The sequence below is a fragment of the Arvicanthis niloticus genome, chromosome 1 (assembly GCF_011762505.2).
Source record: "Arvicanthis niloticus isolate mArvNil1 chromosome 1, mArvNil1.pat.X, whole genome shotgun sequence".
NCBI classification, from domain to species: domain Eukaryota; kingdom Metazoa; phylum Chordata; class Mammalia; order Rodentia; family Muridae; genus Arvicanthis; species Arvicanthis niloticus.
Genome location: NC_047658.1, coordinates 24251273 through 24260486, shown reverse-complemented (window position 1 = coordinate 24260486; position 9214 = coordinate 24251273). Strand labels below are relative to the sequence as shown.

General features: G+C 39.4%; 1 long non-coding RNA gene across 1 annotated transcript in view; it reads right to left on the bottom strand.

Moving 5' to 3' along the window:
- Positions 1-3737: 3737 nt before the first annotated feature.
- The window catches only part of LOC143442868 (uncharacterized), a 34808-nt gene continuing 29331 nt past the window's right edge, over positions 3738-9214 (bottom strand). The window contains exon 3 of the long non-coding RNA XR_013111449.1: positions 3738-5474. This is a non-coding gene — a long non-coding RNA (uncharacterized LOC143442868). The remainder of the gene's footprint in view (positions 5475-9214) is intronic.

Genomic DNA, 9214 nt, shown 5'->3' with positions numbered 1-9214 from the left:
TTTGGATTCTGATGGTGCATTGTATTAAACCAAGAGATAAAAGATGAAAACACATGGGAGTTGCCTGTCCTCAAAACATTTCACCACCATAGGAGAGAAAGCATTACTTTAATTCAGATTAGAACACATGACCCATGCTTTTACATATTGAGTCCCAAAGAGAAAGCAGATTTTGATATGAAGGCTTAGATGGTGGAACTTTGAATGGTAAGAAAACACAAGAGGCATTATGTTTTCTAATTATTGCATGTAATCCTGTTTTTAATAAATAATCTATAGTATTGAATATTCTACACGGAATTTATGGTATGTAGATGTTGAGAGCATGTCTGTTGATCAAAGTCCTCATATTGGGGTGTGTCTTTGCAGCTAAGTGAAGTAGTGGATGGTAGGTTACTAATGAAATATCTGTGTTTATGTAAAAGTAAATTGCTTCATGTATGTGTAACATGACTTGTTGCAAGTTCCTTAAAAGTTGTTTCCTGAGAGTCAAAATGTGAATAATTTCAAATTTTTATTCATTTATGTATTTTGTGTGTATGAGTGTTTTGCTGTATATTTATGCACCACATGAATACAATGCCCATGGCTAGAACAGGATATCAGGTACCCTGGAACTGGAGTTTCAGATGACTCTGAGCCACCATGTAGGTCCTAGAAATACAACCCAGGTCCTCCACAAAAGCAATAAATAGTTTAACGACTGAGACATCTCTCCAGGTATGCACATAATTTTTAAACAACATTTAGGCTTCTAAATTAAACTAAGCTAAAAGGCAGTTTGTGTATTTGCTTACATCTATTTATCTGAACAATGGTTTGTTTGTTTGTTTGTTTGCTTGTTTAGACTCAGGTACCCCGGGCTAGTACTTAATTTACTGTATAGCCAAGGATGATGACCTTGAAACCTCTGCATTATGCTCCCTAGAGCTGCAATTATAGGTATGTAACATCATACCAGTTCAAATGTCACTTGGGATGGGATTCAGGGCTTTGTGCCTGCTAGGCAGGCAGTCTGCTAACTAAGCCACATACCCAGCCCCATATAAACATTTGTCTGGTCATTTTTTCATCTACCCTGCACTAAAATAGTGGCATTAACATGGCAAGCAGGACTGCTTACAGCAGAAAGGAGGCATGTTGACAGAGTGACCACTTGCATGTCACTCTTTGTTGTCCAAAGAACCTCCAGCTAGTCACTCAACATAGTCTCTCCAGTGTCCTTGCATTTGTATAAGACTATAGAAAAGTAGACAGTTATTAAAACATGATGATTTGGTGATGGCAAGAAAATTAAGCAGCTGAGGCAAAATGAGCCATGGACTCTGGGGAGAATCTAAGCCATGTTCACAATAAGGCTCTACTACTTTGTTGGAAAAGCAGCATAATTCATTAGATAATTTTTGCTGTAGTCCACGGTGTTCTACAGAAGACTGGTTCACACCTGCTGAGTATTGCAACCACGAGATAATAAGGAACTTTAATCATGAAGATTGCTGATTTACCAATTTACTCCAGAAACCATTTAAAGAAGTATTTGTTTGCTGTTTCATTTGGTTTGATGAAAATGTAAAACCCAATATATGAAGAACTATGAGTTCATTTTTTCTTTTCTTTCCTTTTTTCAGTAGACTTTCAGCACATGGTAATTCATGATGCATTTCCTTCTAATTAAACTGGACTCAAATTTCAGCCAAAGCAGACAGAATACTCTTACTGTTTTATTTTAATCACAACTGGACAGAACCTTAGCCTTTTTCCCCCTTGTAGACTGGGGAGCAGGTCCAGCGGGTTACCAGGAAGGACAATGGCTGTTTTTATTTAAATGGAAAGTTCTTGTTTGGTGACCTTGTTCTATAATATTTTTTATGTGTGTGCAATTTATACCTTTTCCTGAGGAGTTAGGACTGCACACTGTGGGGTTTCTCTCTGGAGACCTGTTCTCCTGGCCGGATAAGTATGACAGGTTTAGGCATTAAATAGCTTTAAGCTTGTCAAAGAAAGGTTATTAAAAATGTCCCTGCCTTTCAGGCTCCATGCTCAGTAGGAGACCAAATGCTGTCCTCTGGGGCCGTCTTTCTATTTAGTCATGTCATTTGGCTTTTTGCCTATAGCAAAAAGTGAGACACCATCTGTTATTTCTCACTAATGGCTGTCGGCTCTGAGCTTGCCTGGCTCACTGCTCACCCTTTTCCCACCAATGGCTGGACACAGTCTCGCTAGCAGATTCTCTGCAGACAAGTGTGCTTTATTATTAATGGGCTTAGAGAGGGAGAGGTGCTTACAGACTCTAAAGCACAGTTTAGATTTAAGCTATTGTCATTACTGTGTGACCACTGTGAAATCTATGTCATTCGTTTCTGTGTGAGGGTGATCTGGATTTTATGTGGGAATAGCCATTTGCTGATATTAACAATTGCTTATATTAATTGAAGGCACCTATAAGTCAACATATTATTCTCAGGAAGTCACATAAAATAGGTATTATTATTCCTTCCTTCTAGATAAGCCAAAATCACAATGAAGTGATTTTACTTGTTAAATGCCACAGAAGCTGAAGGGTTTACCTAACCCAAGCCTCCTGTAGAGCTGAACCTTCAACCGCTTCACCATCAACTCTTCACAAAGCCTTTTCACCCATGTAACCACCAGCTCTTCACAACATGTTCAACGAACAAAACACCAGCTCTTCACAAAGCCTGCCAGGGGATTCTGATTTGAGACTTCGTTTTAAAAAGCCACTATATGCTAGGAGCAAATTATATCTTTGGAGATTTTCTGTGCTGGCATTTATTTAAAGTGGGAATGTCTTCCTTTTTAATTTATTTTTTAATTGGTTCTTGTCTCATGTATTACATCCTGACCACGTTTTTTCTTCCTCCTTTCCACCCACTTTCTCTCCCTCTCTCCATCCTCCTCCCTTCTCCTCTCATCCTTTCCGCCTTCATTTCCCTTCAGAAGAGGGCAGCCATGGCATATCCAATTGCAGTAAGACTAGGCACTTCCCCTTATATTAAACCTGGGTGAAGCAACCCAGTAGGAGGAAAGGGGTCCCAAAAGCAGGCAAAAAGAGTAAGAGACCACTCCCATTTCTACTAATACATGAGGATATATTTTCTATTCGGCTACAGGAACTACCAAGTATTTGGCTGGCTTTGATGTCTGTCTGCTAAATGTTGTTCTTAGCTTATACAAACAGACTCCAAGCCCAATGACAACCCTAAAGTTAAGTCCTCAAGTCAGGCACTTGCAAACAACAATCGTTTAAAAAAAAAAAAAAAAAAAAAAACGTTGACTTTATAATCAATTTAAAACCAGGGCATATATTTTTGTTATAAATGTTCAAAAACCACCAGTGCTTTTGCAAACAAGTTGTTATACAGACACAAGGAACTTTTTAAAAACTTGAAACAGTGCCTTGCCCAGGTTTGCTTCAAGTTCCATATTAGCTCAGGCTAGCTTTGGCCTTATTATTCTTCCGCCTCAGCTTTTCAAGTGCTGATATTATCAGTTTACATTTTCATGCTATTCAACAGGCAGTGTTGCACCAGGCTAGACCCTATGTAATGACTTCAGCTAGGAGGACACATTTTGTAGTTGAATGTATAAAACCATTGCATGCTTTTAAAAACCTTTTTTGTTTCTTTTCATTTGTTTATTTTAATTCTGATAAAAATTACAAACACTGAAATAGCAAAATGACAAAAAATATATTAAAAATATAAATTTTACTTTCTTTGTAAATCTCCAAGAACAATAAAAAAGGTTTCATCAGGGTTTCCTGTGGTTAATGCAGGACTGAAATGATGCTTTCTTGTACTGTTGGCAATCAGGGAGCTTTAAAAATTGTTTCATTTCACAGCATGTCATATTTTCAGTAAGTTAACACCATTGAACAAAAAGTTTCATTTTCAAATATTTTTCAAAAGCACAGCCTTAAAAATGTATGGGTCTTTTTGGTACAAAAAGTAAACAAATCATTTTGGTTTTAACATTTAATGTCAGTCATAAATGTCTCCAGATCTAATGTTTATGTGTTTTTTTTACAGTTGTTCAAAATGGAAATTGGTTTTGCAGTTATCACATAGTTATTTTTCTACTGTCTTGAAAAAAACACAGAGAGTATATTATCTGCACATTCCAGAGACTTCTCAAATTCTCCACACTCCTCCATGTCCCTGGGGAGAGCCCGTCTTCACTCCTCCAGTTGTCCAAGGAGGATGCTCACAGGCTTCATTCATGCACCCTTTTCTTTCTTCTCCTAAAGCCATTAGCTGCCATCTCCTTTCCATTTTCCCTCCAAGCCATTCTTCGTAAGGGGCATTCCCCATCTCACCTTGTATACCCAGTGCCCATTATTATCGGCCATTGCCTTTGTTCCATCATGGATGGTAGCGTCCCAGCTGACTCTCAGTGGTCCATCTCTGCATTTAGGACAGAGCAATCTTAATAAAATACAAATTAGGTTTTGTAAATCAGCTCCTGATAGAACCTCACAGGTTCTCCACAAGAAATAATGAAATTCCCCTTCTCCCTTGGGCTTTTAAGACCTTTGTGATCTGGATCCTGCCTGTATCCCTCAAAGTCTCTAAGCTTTAATAGCCGTGGCCTGCTGGTAGCTTTCTGAACGCTGAAAATTTTATGGTGTGTGTGTTTTCTTCTCTTTTCCCTTTTCTGGAGTGTCATTATTTAAATGATCCTGTGTCTCTGAGACTGTAATTAATCTAATCTCTTGCAAAAGCATTCTAGCTTTCGCACATACAGATGTATACTTAAATCTGTAATGAAACATTTCTTACCCAGGTTCTATAGTGCGTTGTTCTGGAAAGAGCCGGGTGCAGAATGTGTCTCTTGACTCTAAAGGTGACCTTCCATGTCCCTGCTTCTTTGGATCTTATAATATGCCCTTGTGTTGCTTTCTCCCACGTATTATTAAAGTTGGTCTGTAGAACCAAGTATACTACACGTGTAGTGACAGCAGGAAAACCCATTGGAGTCTTTCTCTGTCTCTTTGTGGATCAGTCACTCTGAGGAAAGCCCATTGCCAAGCAATGGCCGCTCCTATGAAGAATCTCACACAGCTCAGGTCCCAATTTTTCTGCTATAGTCTGCAGAGAATTTCATGTGCTCACTTCTATAAATCAGTAGTGAGCTGTCTAGGATGTGTTTCCACTAGCCTCAGGCTTTCAGCTACAACTCTCTCAACTGATAGCTTCCTCTGACCTCCATGTGACCTTGAACCAGAATCAGTCATCCCAGTGATGTTTAGATTCCCCATCTTGACTTCAGTAAAGGCTATTTGTTGTTTTAAATTCTTAGTCTTCAGAAATGAAGCAATGAACAAGTACTGCAGAACAAGTCTCATCAGCATCGGTGAGCTAAAAGGACTAAGAATCCTTGGTACTTTTAGTGTTCATCCTGCAGTCAGTCTCTATCAACAGAGATTAGAGATGTGTGCTTGGCAGGTGAGCCACCTGAAAAGAACAAAACTTTTTTATTATTATTATTAAATACTCAAACCACACCTACCCAGAGATGGACTACAATATAACATTTTAAAAAGGTTTCCTGCTTAAATGGAAGTTTGCCTTTTTCCATAGCTTGAAGTGGATATATAGAGAAACTTCAGTCCACAGAAAGGCAATGAGATTTGTCCTAAAGGATCTCTGGTACTCGGGCTTATATGCTAGGAAGGGAAAAGGAATCTTAGGTCATGTGAGACTTTCAAAGAAATTCTGTAGAGGAGACAACATGGAAATATTGCACTCATGGGAAGGTTTTCCTCTTACAACAGAATGTATGCTTGTGTCTGTTATGATACAAGAGTTGAGGGAAAGAGAACTACAGGCATTTCCAGGTCCTCAATGAATAAGGACTTTATAACGCCCCCCCCCATGTGTGTATATATTCGTGTGTCTGTCTGTCTGTCTGTCTGTGAGAGAGAAGAAAAGGGGAGTGTTTGTGTGTGATATGCGTAGACATTTATAAAGTTTTTGTTTTCAAAACAAAACAACCTTATGCAGATATGAAGAGAAACTTGAGTCTTCACATTGTGTCATTTATAATAATAATAATAATAATAATAATAATAATAATAATACCTCTAGCACTTCTGCCTTATTTAAAACGACAGAACCAAAGGGAATGAATTAGACTAAAAAAAAAGGGCACCTCAAGGTAGAGTCATTCTGTCTACGTACACTTTGTTCCATTGCCATACACTCCTTCATGAAGGTTGGAACCAATCTCAGGCAGTCACTAGACGGTCAGATTCACCTCCAATCTACTTTCCTGCCAAGCAGGACAAATGGGAAAAATCAGTTTCTGAAAGTACACATGCTTTATCCCTAGGGATCGCTTAGTCTAGCCAGGACAGATCCATGACAGCAACTGTCTAACCAGAAAAGATCTCAGAGCATTCTTTGTCTTCAGAAGAAATTCTTAATTTCATTTCCCTTCATCAGATGTTTACCCCGAAGGACTTTACCCCTAAGGACTATTTTTTTATTATTATCTTTTTTTTTTCTTTTAATTGGAAGTAAGTGACTCCAAAACCCTCCGCCTTGATATGGCCTTGAATAGTTATTTGTTCTCACACCCTTGAATCATCTCTGTAAAACTCTCATCAAGTTGTGACCTAGTTTGCATCTAAGTGGTTATGGAGACAGTGCTAACTGCTTTCAAAACACCAAAAGTAGTTTTCTTCTCTTCTCTTCTCTTCTCTTCTCTTCTCTTCTCTTCTCTTCTCTTCTCTTCTCTTCTCTTCTCTTTTCTTTTGATTTAAAAGGTCATTCCAACAGCACAAGTGCATCAGATTAGGCCCTCCCCTTCTGGCCTCAGCATCTGGAGCACTTCCCCTTGCCGAGCTTCACATGGCTTGTTCCCGCTCCTATGTCTTCTGGAAGCTAAATCTTATATTTCCTTCTGCTCCTGCTATTCTTGCCAGTTCTTCCCTATCCTCCTCTTTCTCTTTTTCTCATGCTCTTCCTCTTCCCTCTCATTCTCTTTTCTTTCTGTTTCTTCCTCTTTCACCTCTTCTTCATTCCTTCTCTTTTCCTCTACTCCCTCTGTCCACCCCTTTCTCTCTTCCTCGTCTTTCTTCTCCCTTTTCTTCCTTTTGTGTGTGTCTGGTTTTGGTGTTTTGTTTTTTATATATTGTTTTGTTTTGTGTTTAACAGGTTCTTACTATGAAGCCACTATGCTGATTTGGAATTGAGGATCCTTCTGCCTCTGTTTCCCAAGCACTATAATTTTAGGTGTGTGTGCCCATCTTCAGTTGGCCTCTCCTTGACTTATGACATTAGTGAAGGTCATTCTGAGAGTCTTGAAAGTTCCCCCATCTCTTGCTAAGTAAGTTACTTGACACTGCTTGTTCAGAAGTCAGTTTTCTGGTTGTTACCATGATGTATTTCTAGTAGGACCCACCTCCCTCAGGTATACTTTAAGGGCACATTTTGAGGAGGTAACTCAGTGGGTCAAAAGTCTTGCCTGGATGCTAGTAGACCTGAATTTATATCCCTAAAATCTATGTAAAATGCCAGGCATGGTTGTGAGCATGCTCATAATCCCAGTGTTGAAGTACAAAGACTAAGTAGATCCTAAGAGGAAGCTCTTTGGTCAGCCAACCTAAATGAAACTGAAATCTCCCAGTTCAGTGAGAGACCATGTCTCAAGACAGTAAGACAGGGAAAGAAAGAGAGAGAGAGAAAGAGAGAGAGGGGGGGAGGGAGAGAGAGAGAGAGAAAGAGAGAGAGAGAGATTCAGTATCCTGCTCTAGCTGCCACATGTCATGTCCATGAGTTCTTGTATACATATGCATGCATCACACACACAACATACAGTCAAACAAGTATGTAGCAATTAAACAATGCTACATGTTTCTATTGTTATGATGGTTCTCAGTCTGTAATCTTATATTGTTGTGACTGGTAGAAAAATATTTATGTTCCTGCCTTGATCAAAATACCCTAAGTTAGATAGCTTGAACCATGACCCCTGTTTCTCCTAGTGTTGGGAGGGAAGAAGGTAGAGACTGAGGTCCACAAGAATTGCTCCTTGATAAGCTATGCTTTCCTAAATTATTGATGGCTGCCATGGCAGAAGGCAGCTCTGATGGCTGATATTCTGACTTGGGCACTGATCGTCTCATCTTGTCTCACGAAGGTCACCTCATTAGATGCTCTAAACACAACTACTTCCCCAAGGTCTCTTCATGCCATCTAATTACATTGGAGGAGAGGTACAGCTTCCACTTGGGATGTTAGGGAAGACATGAGCATCCTGTCTGTAATATTCCCCTACTACATTGGTCTGCAGGACAGAGAGCCTTCATGGCCATAGGCACAGCCTTGACTGAAGCTCAGCCTAGCCTAAAAGGAGAGAAAAACATAGGTACCCACAGTGGTTTGTGTCAGATCTTCTGCCTGGAAGCAAGTAAAACTCAAGTAGGAGGCCAAAACAGTACAATATCATGAAGTCAAGAGTAGCACAAGTCCAGGGAAAATGGCAGATTTGTGCGGAATTCTAGCTCAAACAGAAGTCTCAAGGAAACCATACTCCCTACTTTTCAAATGAAAATGGGAGTTACTAACAGCAGATGTGACAGCTTATATTGAGATACATGCCTAACATGAAAGGTTCATAGGAGGTTTGTGCAAACCAAGGAGTCTAGGACATCTGGATCAGTGACATTTTGTGTTAATCTACTTGTGGACTGGGATGCTGGCTCCCTGACTTCCATCAAACTGTAAGAATTTACTCAGATCTCCTTACAAAGGTCTGGAGTGCTTCAATGAGCAGAGGAGGAATCTTTAATACTAACATTAGTTACAACTGATTGATTTATGTGCCACATTACTTGGGAAATCTATATAGGGCAGAATAAAAGTTGATACTATTATAGGCTGTCGGACATGGTAGCCCAGACTGCAATCCAGCCAGGTGTGCCCAGACTTTAACACTTATTCACTCCAAACTCACACCTCATCTTCTTGGTTAAGTATTTAGGAAACTCATAGTTTTTAGTTCTCTGAATACTTTCCCCAAACCTTTGGGTTTGGAAGGCAAGTTCCTAGGAAAGAGAATAAAAACACAAAACAGATTGTGTGTAAACTTCCCTTTTATTCTTTGAAAACGCTCAACTGCTGTCCCAAAAGCCAGGAACACACTAAGGATGCAGAAATTAGATGAAAAATGAGCCAACCCAACAATAAAA